Below are 24,190 nucleotides of genomic sequence, written 5' to 3'. Positions count from 1 at the left end.
GCCCTCAATCAGGGTACCCTTCATGAGGTCATAAGGTTCTGCATCTTTTCCAGAGAGTGTGAGGAGTCTATCCCTACACTTTCCTGTGAACATTTCCCAAAGGAGAGCACCCCAGTGAGATTTGTTCACTTTTCTGGTTACACAAGCCCTCCAAAAGCTGTGAACCATTTGGTGATGTCATCACCATCTTCATATTTAGTTACAATCCCTTTAGGGATTTTCAACATGTCAGGAGAATCTCTGACCCTAGTTATGTTGCTGCCACCATTGATGGGTCCTAGGCCCATCTCTTGTCTTTCCCTTTCTATGGCTAGGATCTGTTTTTCCAAAGCCAATCTTTTGGCCATCCTGGCTAACTGGATGTCCTCTTCACTGGAGTTATCCTCAGTGATTTCAGAGATGTTGGTCCCTCCTGTGAGGGAAGCAGCTTCTCTGACTATTATGTTTGGAGTCAGGGCTTGAGAGGCCCTGTTCTCCCTAAATAGGACTTGTAGGGGGGAATCTCCCTCCAAGTCACTATCATCATCCTCTGTGTTGCCATCCTCAGAGGGGTTGGCCTTTTCAAACTCTGCCAACAGCTCCTGGAGCTGTAGTTTGGAAGGTCTGGGGCCCATTGTTATTTTCTTTATTTTACAGAGTGACCTTAGCTCCCTCATCTTAAGATGGAGGTAAGGTCTGGTGTCGAGTTCCACCACATTCATCTCTGTACTAGACATTATGCTTCTAAAAGTTGGAATACGTTTTAAGAATCTAAAACTAGTTCTAGGTTCTAATTCAAACTTTCACAAAACTTTTAAACTCTAAAAGGAAATGCTAAACAGGGACTAACACAAGGTCCTAGCAGGTCTTTTAAGAATTTAGAAAAATAGCTCAAATTGCAAAAATCAATTTCTAATGACAATTTTTGGAATTTGTCGTGTGATCAGGTATTGGCTGAGTAGTCCAGCAAATGCAAAGTCTTGTACCCCACCGCTGATCCACCAATGTAGGAAGTTGGCTCTGTATGCACTATTTCAAAGTAAGGAATAGTATGCACAGAGTCCAAGGGTTCCCCTTAGAGGTAAGATAGTGGCAAAAAGAGATAATACTAATGCTCTATTTTGTGTTAGTGTGGTCGAGCAGTAGGCTTATCAAAGGAGTAGTGTTAAGCATTTGTTGTACATACACACAGGCAATAAATGAGGAACACACACTCGGAAACAATTCCAGGCCAATAGGTTTTGTTATAGAAAAATATATTTTCTTAGTTTATTTTAAGAACCACAGGTTCAAATTCTACATGTAATATCTCATTTGAAAGGTATTGCAGGTAAGTACTTTAGGAACTTTGAATAATTACAGTAGCATATATACTTTTCAAATAAAACACAAATAGCTGTTTTAAAAGTGGACACAGTGCAATTTTCACAGTTCCTCGGGGAGGTAAAGTATTGTTAGGTTTTGCAGGTAAGTAAACCACCTACGGGGTTAAGATTGGGGTCCAAGGTAGCCCACCGTTGGAGGTTCAGAGCAACCCCAAAGTTACCACACCAGCAGCTCAGGGCCGGTCAGGTGCAGAGTTCAAAGCAGTGCCCAACACGCATAGGCTTCAATGGAGAGAAGGGGGTGCCCCGGTTCCAGTCTGCCAGCAGGTAAGTACCCGCGTCTTCGGAGGGCAGACCAGGGGGGTTTTGTAGGGCACCGAGGGGAACACAAGTTCACACAAAAAGTACACCCTCAGCTGCACTGGGGCGGCCGGGTGCAGTGTAGAAACAAGCGTCGGGTTTCCAATGTAAATCAATGGGAGACCAAGGGGTCTCTTCAGCGAAGCAGGCAGGCAAGGGGGGGGCTCCTCGGGGTAGCCACCACCTGGGCAAGGGAGAGGGCCTCCTGGGGGTCACTCCTGCACTGGAGTTCCGATCCTTCAGGTGCTGGGGGCTGCGGGTGCCGGGTCTTTTCCAGCCGTCGGGATTTTAGAGTCAGGCAGTCGCGGTCAGGGGGAGCCTGGGGATTCCCTCTGCAGGCGTCGCTGTGGGGGCTCAGCGGGGACAACTTTGGTTACTCACAGTCTCGGAGTCGCCGGAGGGTCCTCCCTGAGGTGTTGGTTCTCCACCAGTCGAGTTGGGGTCGCCGGGTGCAGTGTTGCAGTCTCACGCTTCTTGCGGGGATTGCAGGGGTCTTTAAATCTGCTCCTCTGAAACAAAGTTGCAGTCTTTGTTGAACAGGGCCGCTGTTCTCAGGAGTTTCTTGGTCTCTTGGAAGCAGGGCATTCCTCTGAGGATTCAGAGGTCGCTGGTCCTTGAGAAAGCGTCGCTGGAGCAGGTTTCTTTAGAAGGCAGGAGACAGGCCGGTAGGACTGGGGCCAAAGCAGTTGGTGTCTTCTTTCTTCTTCTGCAGGGGTTTTTAGCTCAGCAGTCTTCTTCTTCGGTAAGTTGCAGGAATCTAAATTCTTAGGTTCAGGGGAGCCCTTAAATACTAAATTTAAGGGCGTGTTTAGGTCTGGGGGGTTAGTAGCCAATGGCTACTAGCCCTGAGGGTGGGTACACCCTCTTTGTGCCTCCTCCCAAGGGGAGGGGGTCACAATCCTATCCCTATTGGGGAAATCCTCCATCTGCAAGATGGAGGATTTCTAAAAGTTAGAGTTACTTCAGCTCAGGACACCTTAGGGGCTGTCCTGACTGGTCAGTGACTCCTCCTTGTTATTCTCATTATTTCCTCCGGCCTTGCCGCCAAAAGTGGGGCCGTGGCCGGAGGGGGCGGGCAACCCCACTAGCTGGAGTGCCCTGCGGTGCTGGAACAAAGGGGGTAAGCCTTTGAGGCTCACCGCCAGGTGTTACAGCTCCTGCCTGGGGGAGGTGATAGCATGTCCACCCAGTGCAGGCTTTGTTACAGGCCACGGAGTGACAAAGGCACTCTCCCCATGTGGCCAGCAACATGTCTCGAGTGTGGCAGGCTGCTAGAACCAGTCAGCCTACACGGGTAGTTGGTTAAGGTTTCAGGGGGCACCTCTAAGGTGCCCTCTGGGGTGTATTTTACAATAAAATGTACACTGGCATCAGTGTGCATTTATTGTGCTGAGAAGTTTGATACCAAACTTCCCAGTTTTCAGTGTAGCCATTATGGTGCTGTGGAGTTTGTGTTTGACAGACTCCCAGACCATATACTCTTATGGCTACCCTGCACTTACAATGTCTAAGGTTTTGCTTAGACACTGTAGGGGCACAGTGCTCATGCACTGGTGCCCTCACCTATGGTATAGTGCACCCTGCCTTAGGGCTGTAAGGCCTGCTAGAGGGGTGACTTATCTATACTGCATAGGCAGTGTGAGGTTGGCATGGCACCCTGAGGGGAGTGCCATGTCGACTTACTCGTTTTGTTCTCACCAGCACACACAAGCTGGCAAGCAGTGTATCTGTGCTGAGTGAGGGGTCCCCAGGGTGGCATAAGTTATGCTGCAGCCCTTAGAGACCTTCCCTGGCATCAGGGCCCTTGGTACCAGGGGTACCAGTTACAAGGGACTTACCTGGATGCCAGGGTGTGCCAATTGTGTAAAACAAAAGTACAGGTTAGGGAAAGAACACTGGTGCTGGGGCCTGGTTAGCAGGCCTCAGCACACTTTCAGATCAAAACATAGCATCAGCAAAGGCAAAAAGTCAGGGGGTAACCATGCCAAGGAGGCATTTCCTTACAACAGCCCTCACAAACATTATTATTTTTGTCCTCAGAGCTCATTAACTAGAGATTTTCAGAGATGTAAGTTTCAAATTGTTTGCTGAATTCGTCAAGACCCAGCATAAAGGCAGAAGAATTATCATTCCCATAGTCATCCAGCCTGACTTGACAAGAGAATAAGAGCCCAACATTTAGATTGCCTTAAAGCAATGTGTCTTTTAACATCCTTGAAGTCCTGCTGCAAACCAGACATTTGTGGCATAAGGGCCAAAAGGGATATGTAAGTCATCTGGTGTAGACCACAAGTGAGTACAAGACAATAAATTCAATCTGCAACTTGTCATTTTGGGTAATAAAAGGCTGAACTCTGGTGGCCAAATATGCTCAGATTTAATACATCTGCATTGAGAATCCAAAAGACAGGCATATTCAGTGATCTTCTTCGAATCTTTTGTAGTAAATTCACATCTAGGGTCCCTTCTCTGGATTGTGTGATAAAATCAACCAGGTAAAAAAACATAATATGACAAATAGCATTTTTTACTAGGGTAATGTTATCTCCCCTTCCTAGGATTCACTTGCCAGCATAGAGAATAATTGTGATTAGGACTTTTTACCCTTTTGGGAATGTGTTTTACATTCATGTGATTGTCAAATAGTTAACCTACAGGCTCCTCTGTATATAATCTATGTATAGCAATCCAGACTGATTTATTTCCTTTTTCACTTTTCTTTAATCATGAACACTTTTCCTGAACATGTTCTTTATCTTTTTGCATTATCTATTGTTGGGCAACTATATTTTAAATTGTATAATTAATGAACATTATGACTGTATAATAATTAAATTTCATATTTATGTGATATTTGGTCTATGAATATTTTTTCAATTATAGATGTTATTTGTGCTGCATTTATATGATTTAATTTATATTACAGATTCCATTTGGGGGGGGGTGTTAATGGAAATTAGCTGATATTTATGGCCCCAAACCTTTTAAAAAATGTCTTCCGTTCGGACCACTGTAGTTATGTATTATGATTTACCCAGGTCTCTCGGGCTGGTATTGGGTTACCCTTTGTGTGATGTGATAGCATAAAGAATAAGGCACATATGAGATTTCATCATTGTTTACTTCCACACATTTACCCTCTATTGCTATGTGAAGTTCGGAATGGGTAGGAAACACCCTGCAAAAATTCCATAAGGTTATACCTAAAATTCCAAAAGGTTATAGCTGGTGGAAGTTTTGCAGAATAATATCTTGGGGTCTGAGCAAAATTATTGCTAACCTGAGAATTAAACATTGGATGCAAAGACCAGAATGAAGATGAAAGTGTTGCATTTACATTACTGCACAACTTGCCTACACCACTGGTGGCGCCAGCTCCTTATTCAGGATGTTGTTATTGTTGCCCTTTCGGATTACAAGTTATGAAGTCCAGTGTTTTAGTTATTAAAAAATAAGTGAATGTATCTTGTTTAACTTAAGAGAGCCAGTAGAAATCCACTTATTTCCACATCCAGCAATTGCAAAAAGTATTTTAAAAACATAACCTGCCTAATACTTTAGGGCCTGACTTACTTTTTATTACTTGCAGGTAAAGATGCTTCATTACAACTGCAATGGAGTATCTTTACCACCAACATAATGTTCAGCTGTCCAATTTAAATTATATGCAGGCGAAACACAGATTTCACTATGCCAGTGACGACTCCATCTCTGCTGTAGTCAACAGCGGCGGTGGGCGCAAATCTCAAGAGGAGGGGCAGGTGGGTGGAAGGATTGGGGGCAAATAAAAAATGATTTACATTTTTTTTACCTGTTCCCGTCGCTGCCGCCTAGCTCATTTGCTCTCCTTCTATGTGTCCCACCATTCACTGGAACACCAGCAATTCTGGTGCTGCTCTCATGCTAAACCAAACCTAGCATGAAAGCAGCACCAGGATGGGTCTGAGCGGCTTGGTCTGCCACTGTGACAATGCCCTGGAGCCTGTGCAGTTTCTCCAACCTGATTGTGTAGCACAGCCGGGTTGGAGACACCTAAGTGCGCATGTGTGTTTGACCGGCCTGGGACACCTGGCCAAACACACATGCACACTTAGAAGTGCACAGACTGCACTCCCCTTCCTCTCTCTCCCTCCCGTGGCCCAGCTCCCCACCCCTCCTTTCACATGCTGCTGGTTGAGCCAGGAGCTGAAAAATAAAACAGTAATGATATAGTATTTTATTTTTCAGCTCCTGGCTTAGCTAGGGGGATGACACTCCTTTGCCATTGTGAAGGCACCTCCCCTGGTAGTCAAACCTCTCTGACAGCCCGACGGAGATAGGGCCATCAGAGAAATGCCTATATGCCCATCCACCCAATCAGCATAGTCAGATATACAGCCATTTCTTTACTGTCTGTCACCGCCAGGCACACCCTAGCAGTGAGGGACAGCAAAATGCTAATAATGGTCCACCTGCCTTAGGATATGACTCCCATGGCATTATATTTTTTATTTTCAAAAATAAAATTCTGTTTCTGGATTTTCTTTTTGAAAATAAGAAAACATTGTTTGATGCAGGACTGTGTCGTGCTGATGCAGCCCTGCACTAAACAGTGAAATACGATGGCAGAAACCACTGTGACATACATAATAAATCAGGCCCCTAGTGCCGATTCAACTGCGTCCGTCCTTAATTTTTGTATTTTGTTTTAAGCAAACAATTCTTATAAGAGCCACATTAGCTCGGTCTTCCTGTATTGTCTCCAGAGCATTGTTCATGGAGGTAGCTCATGAGAGGAAGGTAAGGAAGATGTGGGAGGTAAATTCAACATATAATTGTGGATTTTTAAGTCTTAAAAAGTGAGTGTGGTTAATGTTTTTTTAATTTGATTTGCTTGTACTTCTTCGATGGGAAACGTTCCTGTTATTTATAGCTTCAAGTTCAAAATTCTATCATAGACGCTGAGACCCATGGGACAATGTTAAAATAAACACCAACACAATTTATGCCCATGCTAGTATTTTCACTCACTAGAAGATTAGCGTACCTTGTGGTCCCTTGTAGTCTTCGCTGACATATACCATCAGGTAATAGGTTGGGGTAATTGCCCATGTAAACTAGTGCACAAGTGATAACAGCATGATAACAGCATGCACGAAACAGGGACTATTACCTGTTATGTTCTATTGTAGTGCACATGAAGCTAAATCAATTGCACATACCGCCTGCAAACTGGCACAAAGTTAATTTGGTTTGTTGGTATTCACTATTGACAAGTAGACGTACATGTCTCTGACCCCGTATTTCAGGGATTAGAGATATGTAAATCCAAATTTACGAGCGTAAAGTTACTACTATTAACTTTATGGACATAGGTGAAGATCTTCGCCACCAAGGTCAAAATCTCCCTTTCGCAAATTGTGGGGAAAAATAATCATTTGTATTTATTGTTTAAAAAAAATTACAAATATTTCAATGTAAAATAAAAATGTTAAATATATTTTTTAATTATTAATCTAGAACTAATAAATACAATGTTGCAGCTCATTACCTCTTCAAACTCAATTGTTATTATATTAAATACATATTAAACATATCTTATTTTAATTCATAAATATCATTTTCAATAGAATTGCAACAAACACTGATTGGTGTCAGAGATCTCCCCACTGAAAAGATAGGAATAGGGAGGCAGTGATCTCCACACATAGCGGATAGCATTTTGTAGGACGTGAGTAGTATTACTGTAGTAGTACTTTATGTACTACAAACTGCATTTATAGGCCCCAAATACTTTCATATTTTGGTTTTTACTTTGAAATACCCATAGCCCCTCCATTACAAATTACCATCAGACTGCTAACATTGCACTTTGCTAGGGTCCCAATTATCAGTTACTGAATTAGTAGTATGTGACGCAATGACTCGCCTCTGCCACTCTCCTGGGCTAGCACATATGCACCACATTTTAAATGTGGATCCGCATCATGATATTTAAATTCTTCACACATTTGCCTAGTATTTTTTTCTAGTCATTACCAATGGTGATGCTAAAGAAAACGAGTATTGTCAAAGTCAATATCTTGTGCCCATGGGAGAGCTATAGGCTTTGCCAACGTCAGCCATGCTGCAGAGCAGTGTTGCTGCTGTGCAGCATGGCTAACATTTATATTTTAAAAAGCGCTCTAAAAGTTTTAAAACTATGCTATAATGTGGAAAGGTAAAAAAAAAAAGCGTTATGACGCGGCCAGCCCTGGTTGTATCATTGCTCTTTTTTCATGTGGAGAGTGTGTGGGGAGGCAACACATGCAATAGGAGGGTGGGGGGTGGGAGGGAAGAGGTCACAGAGACAACAGGAGGATGGAGGGTGAGAGGGAAGAGAGAGGAGGCAACATGGACAAGGGGAGGGTGGGGATTAGAAGGGAAGAGGCAACATGGACAACGAGGGGTGGGGGAAGCAATACCGGTAAGAGGGGTAGGGGTGGAAAGGAAGACGCAACGTCGGGGATATGCAACGTAAAGCAACACAACGAGAATAAGTAGCAAGCACTGGTAAATGCTTTAGGTTTCGCCTATATGATTTTGAATATTTTGTTGTTGTAATTTAATATAATTGACACAAGTTAATCAGTGGGCAATGCAATATTGTACTTTATATAACCTAAAATACCGCAGCATTCCTTTGGCAGCAAACATCTTGTCGCCGCTCTTGTTTGGCTTGATCAATTGCCTTCAGTGTGGCAACGTGAGGTCTCTATTTTTTAATTATATATGTGTGAGCACCCACTGCCTCACAGCTTTGTGAACTCACTGTAACATGCTAATGTAAAAGGACTATGTTTTAAAAATACGCCTCGCTTCGGCAAACATTGTTACTCACAAGGTTGTAGGCACTTATTGTCTGCTCCCAGCACAAAAGAAACAGCAGCATTTACACCTTTTTTGTTCCTGAGTAATAAAACCGTGGGCAAAATTTGCTGGGGGATGCAGCGTAGTGTCTTTTGGCCAGACCATCACACAGAGATAAGTAGGCATGATGGAATTTGGTGTCCCCTGCAGGACTGTGGCTGAGGGCGCTACGTTACACCAGAGTGGCCTGGTAATGTCCAGGTACTGCACTGCATTTAATAAAACACGATTTTCATTTCCTACCACACATTTTCTTAATCCACTGCACTTGGTAAAGTGTCACTGAAGGTGTCACACACGAGAGACGTAAATGTCATTCATAGGTGCCTTGAAAACATAGGAATGCCACTCATTTCCACACAGAAAACTTACCAGCTATGTGAAAGAATAAAATCAGTAACATATTATACTCGAAGAAAGAGGACGACAAGGGAAGACTACAGACAAAGCAACAGGGAAAAGTTTTCTGAAAATAATAGCCAAGAGGAAAGGAGCTCAAAAGAGTCTAATCCAACTTTCACTCTTCATTTTAGTAACCTTATTCTATGATGTTCTTTTCTGGTTTCAGTTTCTTCCGACAAGTAACTTGTGTTGTTGTCAAACTCGCCCATGGCAAAACAGATTCCTGAATTCGGCGTGCTTCACAACAGAATGGCTATTAAGTTTTGTCGTGCTAGATGCATTTCACCTGTTTAGTTTTTAGTCGAAAAAAAATCTTACTACAATGAAATTTTCACAGGAAGATGCAATTGCTTCAGCAGCTAAATAAAGTGTTTCTTCTTTAAAAGAGGGTGATCCCAGTCCGTCATTATGGGCGAACGCAAAGCGCTCAGTCCATTTAGTAATCTCTCTTTGGGCTTCAAACCACGCCCATGTCACGTCAGTCACTTACATTGGTTCATGGGCTTGCCTTTTAAAATCCGCTTGCTTTCATTTGTGAAAGGCATGCATACGTCATGCCTTTTCCGGTGTTTAGCCCACCTACACAGCACCGGTAAAGTACCAAAAACATACGAGGCTCGATGTTTTGAGCCTGGGGTCTGGACTACTTTATCTGTTTATTTTCCACGCAGCGCCATCTCGCTGCATTTTACATAGTGCAATCGCGCTGCGTTTTTTTTTTCTTTACACCACCAATAGCTCTAACTCGAGGAAATGCAACACCCTTTGCATTGAAAATGCTTGTTTTTTTATTGGCAGCCTCGAGTGGGCAGTTTGTGACGTTAGAAGAAGCCAAGGGAGAGAGGATGTGGCATAGTGGCCAGAGCTGCCGACCTTGGAGCTGGGGAACAGCGTCGGCTTACAAGCACGCTTTAAATGAGTGGTAACAGAAAATGATTAAATGAAAGGGAGAAAGAAAAAAACTTGCATACAACACGCACGCTTCCAATCGGTGATGGCAGTGAGAGTTTAGATAAGAGTACAAACAAAGAAGTTCCACACCAAAGCCAATGAAAATAGTACTTAAGCCATGGGACAATGATGAGAGCAAGCACATGAGAAACAAGCTTTGGCAAATGCAGGAAATAGTGCTACAGTCAATCAAAATGGAGGACAAGTATGTGGCAAGCACAGGAACCAATGAACAGCAAGGGGCAGGATTTAAGTCCCTTTTAAGATTTATATTAAATACATTAGATTTCACCTGTGCAGGCGAAACCTATCAAAAAAGCAATATGACAGGAAAAAGGAAAAAACAAAAATACTACCTCAGTCACAGCGCCAACAGTGGAAGGACTTTAATCAAGCTGAAGCAGTTGTATTAAGTCCATGCCCCTGAGGAAAAAAGCAGAAGCGACACCGGCACGTACTGTCCAATTAGGAAGTAGAAAACAAGAGTGATAATGACGCCAATAAGTAGTAAGCAATGGATGGGCACAAAGTCGCTTGTTGTATACAATATGGCTTTGTATTCAAGACCGCATGCAGCCGATGCGGTGTCGCAGCAAGACTTAAAAATGTTAATTATTCGGAGGTTGAATTTATACTGTGCCTTTATATCTCCCTATGGACCACCTGCAAACTTTTAGATTGATGTTAAACCGCTGGCGTAGCTTGGTTGGTAAGACTGGGGGGTGCGCAAGCTTCAGATTTTCCAACAATCACGCTGGCATTTAATGTTAAAATAGATTATTTGACAAGCAGGGTGCACGAGAGAGGATAAAGGGACAGTGGAAAGGGAGACTAATGTGAATTGGTAGGGTTAGAAAGAAGGACAAAAAACAAAATATTTTGCAAAATGACCAACATTTTTAAGAATTTCAAAGCAGAGAGGGACAGACTGTGTGTGCGTTGTTGTTTGTGTTTATATATAATGTCTTTGTGAAATCCAACGGACACCTCACCATATCCGACTGAAAGCACCTGTACCCAACTTTTTACCCGAATATACATTTATTGGGGGTGGGGGGCATAACACCCCAAACACCCCTGGGCAGCTATGCCCCTGAATCTTCTAGTAGGCCATGCCAAGATTATAGCAGCGTAATCTTGCATTGCAAGTTTGCATTACACTTCTTATGTGAAATTCCAGAAAGTGCTTCTTATGTGAAATTCCAGAAAGTACGTTACTTTGTGTAAAAATTTAGATTTTGAGCACAGCAACATAGCGAACGACCAGAAAGCCAGTGGCTGCTATTAGTAGCACTTGTGTGTATTTAGCCCAAAGTGCGTCCTTGAACGCAAAATTGCCATGAGGATGCATTCTTAGCTGTACTATGGCACCGAATGCAGTTTGCATGTCGCGCAATTACACAAAATTAATTTCCCCAAAATGTGCGTAATCACCTAAATACAAATTACGCGAATTTCGCTCACCCTTGATTCTAAAGCAAACATTTTTGTATTTATTTATATGCAAAGTCTTCACTATCGAATAGGTCTATCAGTGTAAGATACCTTTATATGTTTCACCTGGGGCAAGCCTCAAGGTGCCCATGAAACGCATTCGCTGTATTCTCAAACCTAGCAAGCAAAGTGGAATCAGCCTCCTTCCATTTTGTCAAGTGCCAGCTGACTACGCCAGCCTCCAAGTGACATGTATAGGGCATGCGTCAAAGCAGGCCTTCAATCTACACTGCAATAACACTCTCGCTTCCCGGCGTGCCTGCTAGCCCTGAGCTGCAGTGCCAGTAATTGACATAGTTGCTCGACGCTTGAAAACTAACTCACCCAACTATTCTCATTAGGGAGCCCTGGTTTGCTGCTCCTATAGTAAAACCCAAACGTCGAGCCTCAAAGCAGCGTGCCTCTGTTTTTAATTAGTTCTTACGGCACTGGGCTGAAAGCCAAGGGAAAAAAAACGAACTTCCTGTGATTGAGGCTTGTTTCTCGGTGTGCTGCTTCCTCGATACAGAGATTGTTTTCACAACAGTTTATGAAAAGGCCTACTGACAGAAATCAAATAAGAGTCTGTTTTTTTCTGATCGTTTCTTGCGCTGTGAAAAGGCAATAAATAGGCCTGGACTTCAGACAGTTGAATGCCTCTGATTGCTTGCAGGTCGTCTGCTTGACGTCGTCCTGGCAAGTGGGGTATTTTTAACAGCAACCCGTAAATATGCGCAGTGACACCGATTTTGTGCGCTGTTGTTTGCGAGACAAATGCACAGGTGTCATAGCAGCTAGGAATTTCATTCTGTTACACTCTTAATTCATTTAACTTGTTTTACAGCATGCAGGCGGCATTTATTAGGCAGTTGAGTAAACGTTGCATGTGTTGCATTAATTACAAGCTCAATTATTTTGTTTCCATTTTCCATTTGTAGCTTTTCTTGAACAGAAATACGTTTTTTATGAGTTGGCACTTTCTGGTTAAGAGGTACTACGCCTGGGTTGGGTATCGTAAATCAATAGTCTGTCAGCCTTTAGAATTAGTGTGTACCAGAGTCTGGTCAGATGTCTGTTAAGCAGGCATCCTGAAGGAGAGGAGTTACCCTGTATATCTCTGAGAAGCAGGTAGTTTGCATACAGGGAAACCATCTGTGTTCTGTCTCCCAAAGGGATGCCCCAGTCACGCGCCATGACGTAATTGGATGGCTGGAAGTTCCATTGTCAAGGAAAAAAGGAGAGGAGAGAGAGAGGTCTGGTACCCTTGTTTATGGAGTTGGGTTGGGATATATGGTGGCCCTTGCAAACACAACTCGTGGGGCTCGCATAGAGCAGCCGAATAAGCTTCACTGTGCTATTCCCTGATCCAAAGTGACCGTGGAACTCAAATATAAAACTCCAATCCAAGGAATCAAAAGCTTTTTCCAAATCCAGCACAAGCCATGCAGACCTAGGGAAAAGCAAAGGGGCAAACTCCATGATGCTAAATAGCCAGTACATATTCAGGGAGGTACTGTGGGCTGGAATAAAGTGATTTAGGTCAGGGCATGTAGGGGAATAGCCTATCTGCTAGGGCCTTGCTCAGGTTCTTAAAATCTGTGTTTAAAACCACTAGTAGGAGGTAGGAAGCTAGCTCCATGGCATCTCTCCCAGGGTTTGTGAGGCCAATAAGGCCTCGTGAAGGGAGAGTGGTAAGAGTCCCTCCTTGAGGACTTTGCTGAAAAAGGTTTCCAGCTATGGGATCAAAATACCTGTGTAAGTGCAATAAAATTCGAGAAGGAGCCTGGGGTTTTGCCCATAGCAAGGGCCGCTGGAATAATGCTATTGCGCAGCTGCAATTTTTGCATAATTATAGATTTGCTGCATTTGCCACTGTTGGAGGCAGCACGTTCCGGTTCGCTGAGGCAAACCTACCACTCCCATCAGGGAAGGGTGATTGCACTCACTGTATAACCTGTGCTCACCCTTGGGTCGCTTGGCACAGAGCAGTCAGGCTTATCACAGGGGAAGTGTAAAGTATCAGCACAGCACTTTCCCACAACAAATACACTGAGCATCACAAAAGAGACTTCACACGAGGTGTATTAAAAAAAATTGTATTAAACACACACATTAGTTACCACAACATGAACATCATGTAAATCTGGGCCTGAATCACTTTAAGACATATCACTAGCAATACTAGTCCCAATTGTGTTTAAACAACATTAGGAGTATGTACATGTGAGAAAAATAATACTTTCCCTCACAGCGCCCTCATGTGGTGCCAAAATGTTGTCAGCACAAGACCCACCCTAGCGATTACCCCAACTCAATATCACACAGTTATAGGGTGCACCCTGGTTCACAACAAAAGCAGCAATGTATACATACAGAGAATTGCAGCACTTTTAAATAGCTCCATAGCCTAGGCCACACAGGTAAAACCCAACATCAACCATGAAAGTCCTCTGACAAAGAAACAATGCGGACAGCAACACCGCTGTGCAGTGTAGTCAATCACCAGCAATCACTCCCACTCACTCCGCACCGCTCCGCAGTGCCATGGAGTTCAGGCAGGTTAGTATAACACACTGTCACACACTTGCCCCCAGCACCCTAAGGTGTCGCACTGATATCCATCAGATTAGTGGTTACTGCACTTGCAGACCCCCCTGGGTACAAACCTTCCTCCACCCTCCAATCACTTCCTACTACCCCACCTCCAAGGAACTGGAGAAGAGAGCACCCTTTCCCCAGATTTTAGGCCGCTCGCCACCAGAGGTACACTTATTCAGGATCCCGGGGCAAAGGTGGGCAGGAAGAAATAGATAACGACTCCTTAGGCAACAGTTGACAAATGGAGGTTTAGCCCCCACTCAGGAAGTTCACTCAGGGGGTCTCTGCACTATGCCTTCCGGCGTGGGCTCTGGTCTTCCAAGCACAGAGGGGTGGTCGCTTTGGGACACACGCTGTTCACAGTGGCTCCCAGCCAATCCAGGCACTCCAATACACAATAGTTACGGATTCCGCACCTCCATGGCAAGGCACACAATGTCTGGGGCGCGATGACTTGAGTCACCCCAGTCAGTCACATTTGCGCTTGAAGAGTTACCAAATTGGCACCTCCCTGGAAGGAAGCACACGTCTGATGCAAGATGACTTGAGTCACACCAGACAATCCGATTGCCTATGAAGAATTCTCAATGCCGTACCTCCCTGGAATGAGGCAGAATGTCTGGTGTGCAATGACTTAAGTCACACCAGACAAATACGGGCACACACGAAGGGTTATCAATGCCATACCTCCCCGGAATGAGTCACAATGACTGGTTCGTGATGACTTGAGTCACACCAGACAAATCCTGACACACACAGAGTTCCAATCCCATACCTCCCTGGAATGAGACACAGCGTCTGGTGCGCAATAACTTGAGCTACACCAGACTGATCCAGTCACACACAGAGATGCAAGTTCAGCTGTGCCACACAATGTAGAATGCGACACTGCTCCGGGTACTCTCCCACCTCCGAGGGTCACAACCAGTGAATCGGACACAGCACACAATGAGCATGCAGTCACGTGTTGCACTAGAGAAATAAGGCACGCTTGTCAAAGCGGGCCATGTGGGGGCCCGCGACCCGTGAATCCGCTCACTACCAAAAAGACGCTTGTGTGTCTTGACCTACGATGAAGGGCCACACTCCTTGAATGCAGGCAGTAATTTAAAGCCTCGCACCAGGCAAATCCAGTGTCAGGCACAATACTTAGTTCCACACTCACACCACTGCTGCCAGAAGACATGCAGCAGACGATGTAGGGATTTAAGAGGGCACCGCTCTCCAGATGACATAGGTAGAATGTGTAGGTTCCTCACAGGAGGTCTTTGATGTCCTTCAGACCTCCACCAGAGAACTAGGAGGAGGCCAATGAGCCCCTGGAGAGCAGTTACCAGTTTGCCCAGGCCAGCCACGAGACAGGTCCCTTCCTAGGGCAGTAATTACTCCTTGTGCACAAAAGATCCTACTGGTAGTGTGCACCATGCAGTCCAGGGTCTCCATCCTATGTTCCTTCAGTGCATTTCTCCTTTGCTGCAGTGTGACAGCAGTAATTATACTGTAGTGTGCCTTTGAAGTTGGAGAAGGTTCAGAGGGTTCGCCTTTGAACCACAGATGTCTTCCCTAAATTTCAATCATATCTGTCATTGGGCTGTGGAATGCAGATCCTAATCTTTAGTGGGGCCATGATCTGGCTCAGAGAGGTCAAGTGTCAGAATCTCCCTCCAATCTATCCAGCCAGGCCCACAAATGGCAGAGGTCTTTGTTTCAGTTGTGTGCCCAAGTTTTATAGCTGTCGCTGGGGAATGCACAGATGTGCTCCTCCAATCCCCAGTATGGACTTGAGTTGAATTAAAAGGCACACAAAGCATTTTAGGCAGAGACTGTCCACGTTCTAGAAGTGGCATTTCTCCATCATTGTTGACAAAACCACTTTTACCATTGGGGGTTTGTCAACACAAACGCAGTGATAGTAAACAACATGAGGCTGCTCTCCTGCAATCCACTGTTGCAGCTAGGAGTAATTGTAACACTTCCCTCGTGTTAACCTATGGGCAGAGCAGCTCTCCTATGCAGTGAAAACACACATGAGTATTCTTCACTATCTGGGCATATGTGTCCTTGCGCACATAGAAGCCTGCATTGGCAGGCTGGACACATGTTTAACAGCACCATAGATTAAAGTGCGCACACAGGCCTGCTAAGACAGGTGAGCTTCATATTTAAAACACCTGAGGTGCTAGTGCCCACACACAGGCCAGTGCCACTACCCAACATATGTGGGAAGGTGCATGTGCACTTTTACTCTGAACTTACAGTGGAAAGTGCCCAGGGCCCTAAGGCCACTAAAGGGGAATTAGCAAAACCTATAGGAAGAGCTGAACCCCTCAATAGGGAGAACCAACTTGGGGGTTCTTCACTACCGGGCATGGGACACCCACGTGTACCTGTCCAGCCTCCCATCTACCACCTCCCCTGCACTTCAGGGGGTGTTCTAGGGGCAGCGGAGGGTCCCCTCTGGATTGGCTACAGCATTAGTAGTGCCAACCTAAGGCGAAGTGCAACTGTGCCACTATAGGCCCGCATTGGCAGGTCTGATATATGCTTCACAGACTATCCCAGTCAGTGGCATGCTCAGTGCAACATTCCACTAGTAGCCAGGGCTGTATCCGCCCTGGGTATGTGCTATTCCTTTTTACAGGGCACTTCTGGGTACAGCACCTGAACCAATCATGTAAGCACCTCCTCTTAGCATGCGTAAGCAGGGCACACACACTTTCTCACTGCAGTACAGTGGGAAACTGCCCAGAGTCCTAAGGCCATTGAAAGAGAATACACAACGAGGTGCCCCTAAAGTATACAAAAAACAACAAGATAAAGAATTCACATATACATTATTACGAAAATCAATCCATAATGCCGCCAGTACGTCTTGGAGTAGATCAATGCAGGCAATAAATCAGTCCAGAGTTTATTGAGAGTATGACTTCATATTGAACAGTCAACAATCCAAAGCAATATGTACTTCCAGCTTTCTAGCCAACACGTGTTTCGTCTTTGGGAATAATTAACATCCCTTACGACTTCTTCAGGGCTTAAACATCCAATAACACTATTGGTAATAGTCAATGATGTCAGATGATCCGTAAATGATATGTTGCAATATACGAATCCACCGAACATAGGTTCAAAATAAACCCAATGTTCATAAGATAGTATCTCCACTCAAGTTCCGGCGCCTCCGTGTCAGAACGCCAAGCGAGTACGCTGGTATCTACCAATATACACGTGCCGGTGCCTCCAAGTAGGGACGCCCAGCGAGTGCGCTGACCATTGAAAGAGAGTCAGCAAAAGAACAAGCAACACATTTCAGGGAAATCCCATTAAGAAGGTCCATCTCCAACAGCCATACAAGCCAACATCTGCCACATAATCTGCAGATTTGTACCAAAAATATTTTTCCAGCTCAAACGGCTCAGAAATGAGTAAAATGGCAGCAACATATATTGCAGTGGAAGGTCCTTTGCAGAGGTTAACTGGTCATCTTTCTATTGCTTATTGCTATATTTGGGTATTAATGGGTACTTATAAAGTGCAACCAATGCCCAGACAGTGTCACTAAGTTTAAAAATGATTAAATAAGGAAGTATTACTATTTCAAAATGTGTTGCATTATGCCGCATAATTTGCCTTTTCTTGCTGCATTATTTGCTCAACCCTGCTGCCTAATTTGGCCATCTCCTGCTGCATAATTCCAGGGGGCCTGTCTGTAGCTAAAGAATAAATAGCTTCCTTAATCTCTGCCGAAGTAATGGGTACACCGAGCTTCTGCTACTGCTCCGATTTGATAGGGGCGATGGTAATGCTATCTAGGTCATTGGTAGCATCTTATGTTGTCATGATGTAAAGTGAGTCGTAGAGTGTTAGAGAGTAGCATGCGAAGGTGTTCTATTTTTCATGCTGCATGTGGAGTAATGTGCCTGTCCTAACCTTTGTGGAAGTGGATTTGCTCCTGCAGCACCAGACAGGCTAGGACAGCCCCTGGTTTATCCACTTCAGTGTGCAGGCACACTCTCGATGCTGTTTAATTAACACAGTGCAATCACTGAAAGAGCTGCAATGACGAGTGTGAGTCAATGCAAGGGGGTGATACAAAGCATCACCTACTCATTCTCCAGTGGGAAAAGAGAATTCTGTGAGCCTCTTCTCGAGGATGGATATGGCACACAGCCACCAACTTTCTGATGCAGTGGCCTCTAAAAGACACCTTGTACACCTCCCACTCAATTGTTACAGATGACGCTGTGCAATGGTTGAGCTTGAAGTGCTCAACACCCTTGTTGTGAAGGGAAATGTGGAAAGCCACATTTTCCAGAGCTTTTAGCTGTAGGCAGCATCTGGGGGTCAGTGGCTGCAGGCTATCTCAGCTCAAGTTCACCTGAAGAGCGCTATGATCAGAGATTGTGCATTTGAGAAAAGCTGCATAGTGCATTTGTGAGCTTGTGTAAGCAGAGTACACTATTCGATCCAAGCACATCTGGAAGCCATTTGAGGAGTAGTAGAAAGAATATGTCCTAGAGTTGGAGTTGTGAAGCAGCTAGATGTCAAGGAGATTCAAATGCTGAGCCAGTGTGCCAGGTTTTAGCATTATGAGAAGTAGAGGCTTGTGGGGTTGGGCGGACGGTCTGTTAAGGGTTGTATGCGGTACACAATTGCCTCCAGGATCCAAGGCAAATGGACCCATTGAGCCAGGGGGCTTGACAGGAAGGCTAAGAAGGAAACCTGATCAGTGTTCAGGCATAGCTGCAATAGGTCATACCATCCATCTTTGTTAATCACAGACATTGACGGATGTAACGGGGTGCCATCCCGAATCCATACCAAGGCACCCCAGGCATAGGCCAAAAAGGACTTTGCTTAGACTTGACTCCATCACCTCTTTTGAAGCTGCAAGGTCTCCTGATTCGTGAACTGTGTCTCCTGCTATAGGTCAATACCTCTGCGCTTTCAGTAGGAATAGACAGAGTAGTGCTTACCAGTTATTCCCATCCCTCTAGCTTTCCATGTTACTGTGGTGCACTTGGTGGACAAATTAAAGGGGCATACTAACAAAAACTTTCACAAAAGTGTCCCTTCTTTGTAGCAATACCACCTGCACTCCTGCAGCGTAACCAGCAGTAAAGACCCATCTCTCCTGTTAAACTACAACAAAATCACAGAACTGATTTAGAAAGGGAGCAAACAGCACCCCGTTCATACATACAAATGCAAGAAAAGGCCCCCAAACCAGGATGGAGTGATGTGTGTGAGTTTAAGAGCAGATTACTGCTAGAAGCCCTGGATAAGGAGAGCATGATAATAGACCCTCTATTATGATAGCCGGCAAGCCCAGTAACGCTGAAGCCCATGTTTTTAAGGACAAAAGACAGTACAATGGTGTACCCTCCAAGTTCCATAGTCTTCTGAAAAGTGGACCTCACCAGCCCAACAGCACAGGTGTAGGCACAAAGGTTTTCCCGGACAGATGGGAAGGAGCCATTTAATCCGTGTTTCATCCTGAGGGCAGGAGTAGAGAGAAGCCACTACAACGCTGAAGGCACAGGGAAGTTAGTCATATCAGTTCACCTGCCGTCTTTGAAACGACTGCCATAGGAACCAACAGAGCCAATGACAACAGCTGAGAGGATGTGGACTCAGCATCACTAGGCGACTTCGCCTGGTCAGGGTCCAATATCACGAGGCTGGTATGGAATGTCGCAGCAAACTCCAAGACAGCTCCCTGGCTCTCTTCTGCTTGACTCTCCTAGGAGACGTTTTCTCACTGCTCTGGCAAGCCATGGCACTAGTGGGTCCTCCTCCATCTATGACTGCAAGAAAGTTGCTCCCCATCCGGCTTCATGGTGTCAAAGGAAGAGAGCCGTTCCATCCAATCCTAAGCCACAGCTGGATCATTTAAGAGGTGGGAGGTGTTCTGGGCCATAAAGTAGAGTTTTGCTGGTATAACAGTGTATATTTACGACCCAGATCATGCAGTGTGTCCTTCCCTTCAGTGAAAAAAGCATGTTGATGCTGGACTGCTACCATGTAGTCAGGGAACAGCATGAGTTGGTGGTTGTCAGTCTGCAGCGAGGCCGCATATTGAATTGCTTTGCAGTCTTTGTAATCCAGCAACTTGGTCAGGAGAGGTATTAGGACAGAGCCGGGGGAGGGCAATGACCCATGACCATGTGAGTTTGCTCTATTGGAAAAAAGGAGATTAGTGACTTTGAGGCCATGAAGGACTTGATCCATGGTCAAAGATAAGTGTGAGAAATTAGATTGTTAGTAGAGGACGGTGTGAGCCCTTCCCAAGCAATAACCACAATCACTGTTATGGTGAATCACAAAATTCACTACATTAATCTTAATGCTCTGGTAGTTTGGCACAAAAGACACTCAAACCATAATAAAGTAAAAACACAACATAAGAAAAATTCTACACTTATTTAGGAAAATAGAGTAAACTGTAATAAATGATTTTACACCAAAATGACAAAAATCCAATCAGTGGAATCAAATTTATGAATCTGTAAAGGTTTTAGTACAATTTATTGTCAAAAAGATCAAACAGCAACCTTGGACATCTATTGGCATTTGACTGGGGCAAAGTCAAAAGTTATGACTGACCGTTATGGGGCGAGACTCAAATACATAAAGTGGATGAGGCCCAGTCTAAGAAGGTAAAGTTCAGCTGGGCAAGGAAGCCAGCAGTGTCTGGGGGGGAGAAGGGTGTCATCATTGGGGAGCCGCTGGACGAAGTTAGAGTGAAGATTTTTCAGTTCAGCGTTAGGTCCTGATTTAGATTATAGTGGGCAGGTTACTCCATCACAACCAGTGCTTAATTTGTAGATTAAAAGGTGCCCAAAGCAGAGGTCTGCTCTGAAATGCAGCTGGTGTAATTAAAATGTGCAAGCAGAGAATTCCAAGCTGGTGTATTCCTAAATCCATATTTAATCTGCTAACAGACACATTCACCTTTATCTTGCTTCTGCAGATTCCTGCTTTCTCCCTTGGTGTCCTTCTCTTCCTCCGTCTTTCTGCTTTTTTTATTTTTCATCTCTTGCTTTTAGGAAAAGTCAAATGCTGAAAAATAAGTGCCTGTCCCCAAAAATATGTGCTGTTGCCCCCCCACCAGCAACCACCGGCTCAAATTAAGCACTGGTCACCACGGTGACAGATATCCCGTCTGTCGAAATATAAATCCCATTATTTCCATATGGGATTTATATTTCAGCAGACAGGCAGTAACCCGTCTGCCGAAATCTAAATCATGCCCTTAGTCTCCTTTTTTGGAAGTAGAAAATCTCCAGTGGGCCAAAGCTGCAGGTTGTAGCTGACAAGAGCTGAACAGAATTTGCTGCTGTAGAGCAGAAGGTAGCAGGAGCTACCAAAAAGTCAGACCAACAGGTGATGCACCTGCGATCTACCAGCGAGCAGTTAGAACCCAGTCTCCTCTCCATTCTCAGAGCATGTTTTGGCAAAAAGATTTTTAAGTCCCAGGTTTTAGATTTTGCCTCGGTGAGGACCTCCAGCACCTAGTCCAAAGGTATAGGTTAGAGGGAACAAACTTTGAGGACCAGAAGTCACTTCAGGCTTGATCAAGGTGCACTTTAAAAGTTGTAGGGCTTGTTGTGTCCCTGTAGCTCTGAACAGGAGGCCAGTAAACTAGTCCTTGGAGTCACTGTGGTAGTGCTTGACTCAGGTAGAGAGGCAACTCTCAAGAAGCAGGGCAGTCCTCGGAAGGCAAAGGGCAGTATTCAGGCAGCAGTGAAGTCCTCGTGGAGCAGCAGGGCTATCCACTGAAATACATAGCAAGTCTCAGGCAGCAGGGCAGTCCAGAGGTAAACTGAACAGTGGGTCTGAGGGTTCTGTTTTTATACCTGGTGCCAGCTTTGAAGTGGAAGAAACTTCTAGAGTCCCCCCCCACAGATGGACCAGGAATTTCCTACCTCTCTTCCGAGGATCCACTGGGTCTGGGGTCCCAAAAGGGTATTGTGGAGTTCTTTGTGTATTTGCTGAGGCCGATCCTTTGAAATATAAGTGTGACTGTGCACAACTCCACACCTCAATCCATTCATGATGGCCCATCCTGCCAACAACTACTCTCCCTTTCTGTTACTGTCAGGGAGGAATACACAAAGGTCATCTACATTTGGTCATGTGACCCTGGATTCAGATTGTAAGCACCAAATGTTAGTACAAGAAAATGGCAACTTTCTAGAAGTGTCATTTTCAGATTTGTGACTTAAAATCTGACTTAAGGTGCTTTTTAAGTGGCTGGCACAATAAGTGGTGCATGCACACTAGTAGCATTTAATTTACTGGCCCTGGGTATATGGTATACCACTTTACTAAAGACTCACAAGTAAATTAAATAAGCTAATGAGGTGTAAACCAATTTTACCTTGTTTTAGGGAGTGAGCACAAGCACTTTAGCACTGGTTAGCAGTAGTAAAGTGCACAGAGTCCTAGGTAAAGAAAAACTAACTCAATAAAACAGGAGAGGAGAAGACATTCGGGAGAAGAACACACTAAGGCTGACATTTTGAACAATAAGTCACCAGGTTTGTGCCCTCCATGCCCTCTGCTAGTCCCATGATACTAAGGTTGCTTCTGCAAGCCCTACCTTCTGGAACTTCTGCTGAGTGAGCAGGTGTTGGGGAAGCTGCATGATATTGGTGTGTGAGAGGCGCAGGTGTGTTTGTTGGTAGGGGGTTGACTGTCTGTGTCGATAAGTGTAGTGGATATGTTCTTTGTTGAGGTGTTGGGCACAGTGGGGCAGGTGGAGTGGCAGTGGGAGCAGGTGAAGGCTCCTTTTGTGTTGTGTGTTGCACCAGCAGAGGTTGGTGGTGCATCTAGGCTTCAGGCTGTTAATGAGAGCCAGTGGGAAAGTGGTGGCCGTGGTCCAGGTGTGGGTAGGCGCAGACAGACTTCTCTTTGGTGCGGGCTGTGCACGTCCATACTGCAGCTGCCATTAAGTAGGTCCTGGGAGTGTGAGGAGCACAGAGGGTGGCGGACTTGGCTGTGAAGTAGTGTAACAATGGTGAAGGAGAGAGGTGCGAAGGATCAGTTAAGAAACGGGGAAGGAGGGATGAAGGTGCAGAGAGGACAGGAAAGAGGTGCAGAAAGCTGAAGAGATGCTAAAGTTCAGAGACGTTGCACACAGAGTGAGAAAACAGTAACAGAAGCAGCACAAAGTTGCAAAAATAGACAGGGAAATGGCACAGAGAGGTTGCGGTAAGAGTGATAGGAAAAGGCCAAAGAGAGAAAAGACACAAAGAGAAAAGACACAAAGAATGAGAGAGAAGGCACAAAAAGCAACTAAAAAGGCACAAAAAGTAGCAGTACGTGTGAGAGAAAAGGCAGAAAGAGTGTGAGAAGTGGCTCAAATGTCACAGAAAGAGAGAGACTGAGGTGAGAAAGAGGGAGAGAAGCGAGGTAGGTGCCTCGAGGAGCTGGAGCTGGGTCTACAAGGTAGACTGGTCACCAGTAGGTCCGGTAGAGCTGGGCCTACGTACCTGCTTATTGACTGACTGTTAAATCCGTTGTGGATTGAGAAGACTACACCAGTACATCCTTTAATTCTAATATGTACAGATGCACAGGCAAGGAATGTACAGTATTAGCTGCACCCATGCCATCTTCTAACAGGAATACCTCTTCAATAAATTCAGTAATGAAACATGCACATCCATCAACCAGCTGTGACAACCACCAACCACCTACCTCTCCATCAACTATGTGCCACACTTTTCACATACGGATAACAACAATGGCATAAATGTTTATAAATTGCAGAATAACAAATTGATAAAACATTGCTCAGACTGTCACAAGTACAACCTGGGCTGGTAAATATACATGTGTATATTTAGTTGTGTGTAGGTCTACTCCTATTCCTCTGTGTTACTTTCCACTTCTTTGCTGTTCACTATTTTCAAATGGTAATCTACATCCAGGTGTAGACTTATGTGCCTCCATCGCTTAAAAAGAGCTGTAAGGTTATACTAGTAAATGTAAACTCATACTTGTAATTTTTCACCTGGTGTTGGTAATGTGCACTATGGGGTGGAGATCTTCCTGTGCTAAAGTAAAGGAGAATACAATAAAGTTTATTATTAAGAACATAACGGAAGTGTATAATATAAATGTAACATGATTTAGAATAGTTTAACCAACCTGGAACCACTAAAATAAAAGTTACAACACATTATTGCATCAAATTCAATGTGTAT

Source organism: Pleurodeles waltl, chromosome 5, assembly GCF_031143425.1.
Source record: "Pleurodeles waltl isolate 20211129_DDA chromosome 5, aPleWal1.hap1.20221129, whole genome shotgun sequence".
Lineage (NCBI taxonomy): Eukaryota > Metazoa > Chordata > Amphibia > Caudata > Salamandridae > Pleurodeles > Pleurodeles waltl.
The sequence above is the reverse complement of the archived record's forward strand: the minus strand, read 5'-3'. Positions refer to the sequence as shown.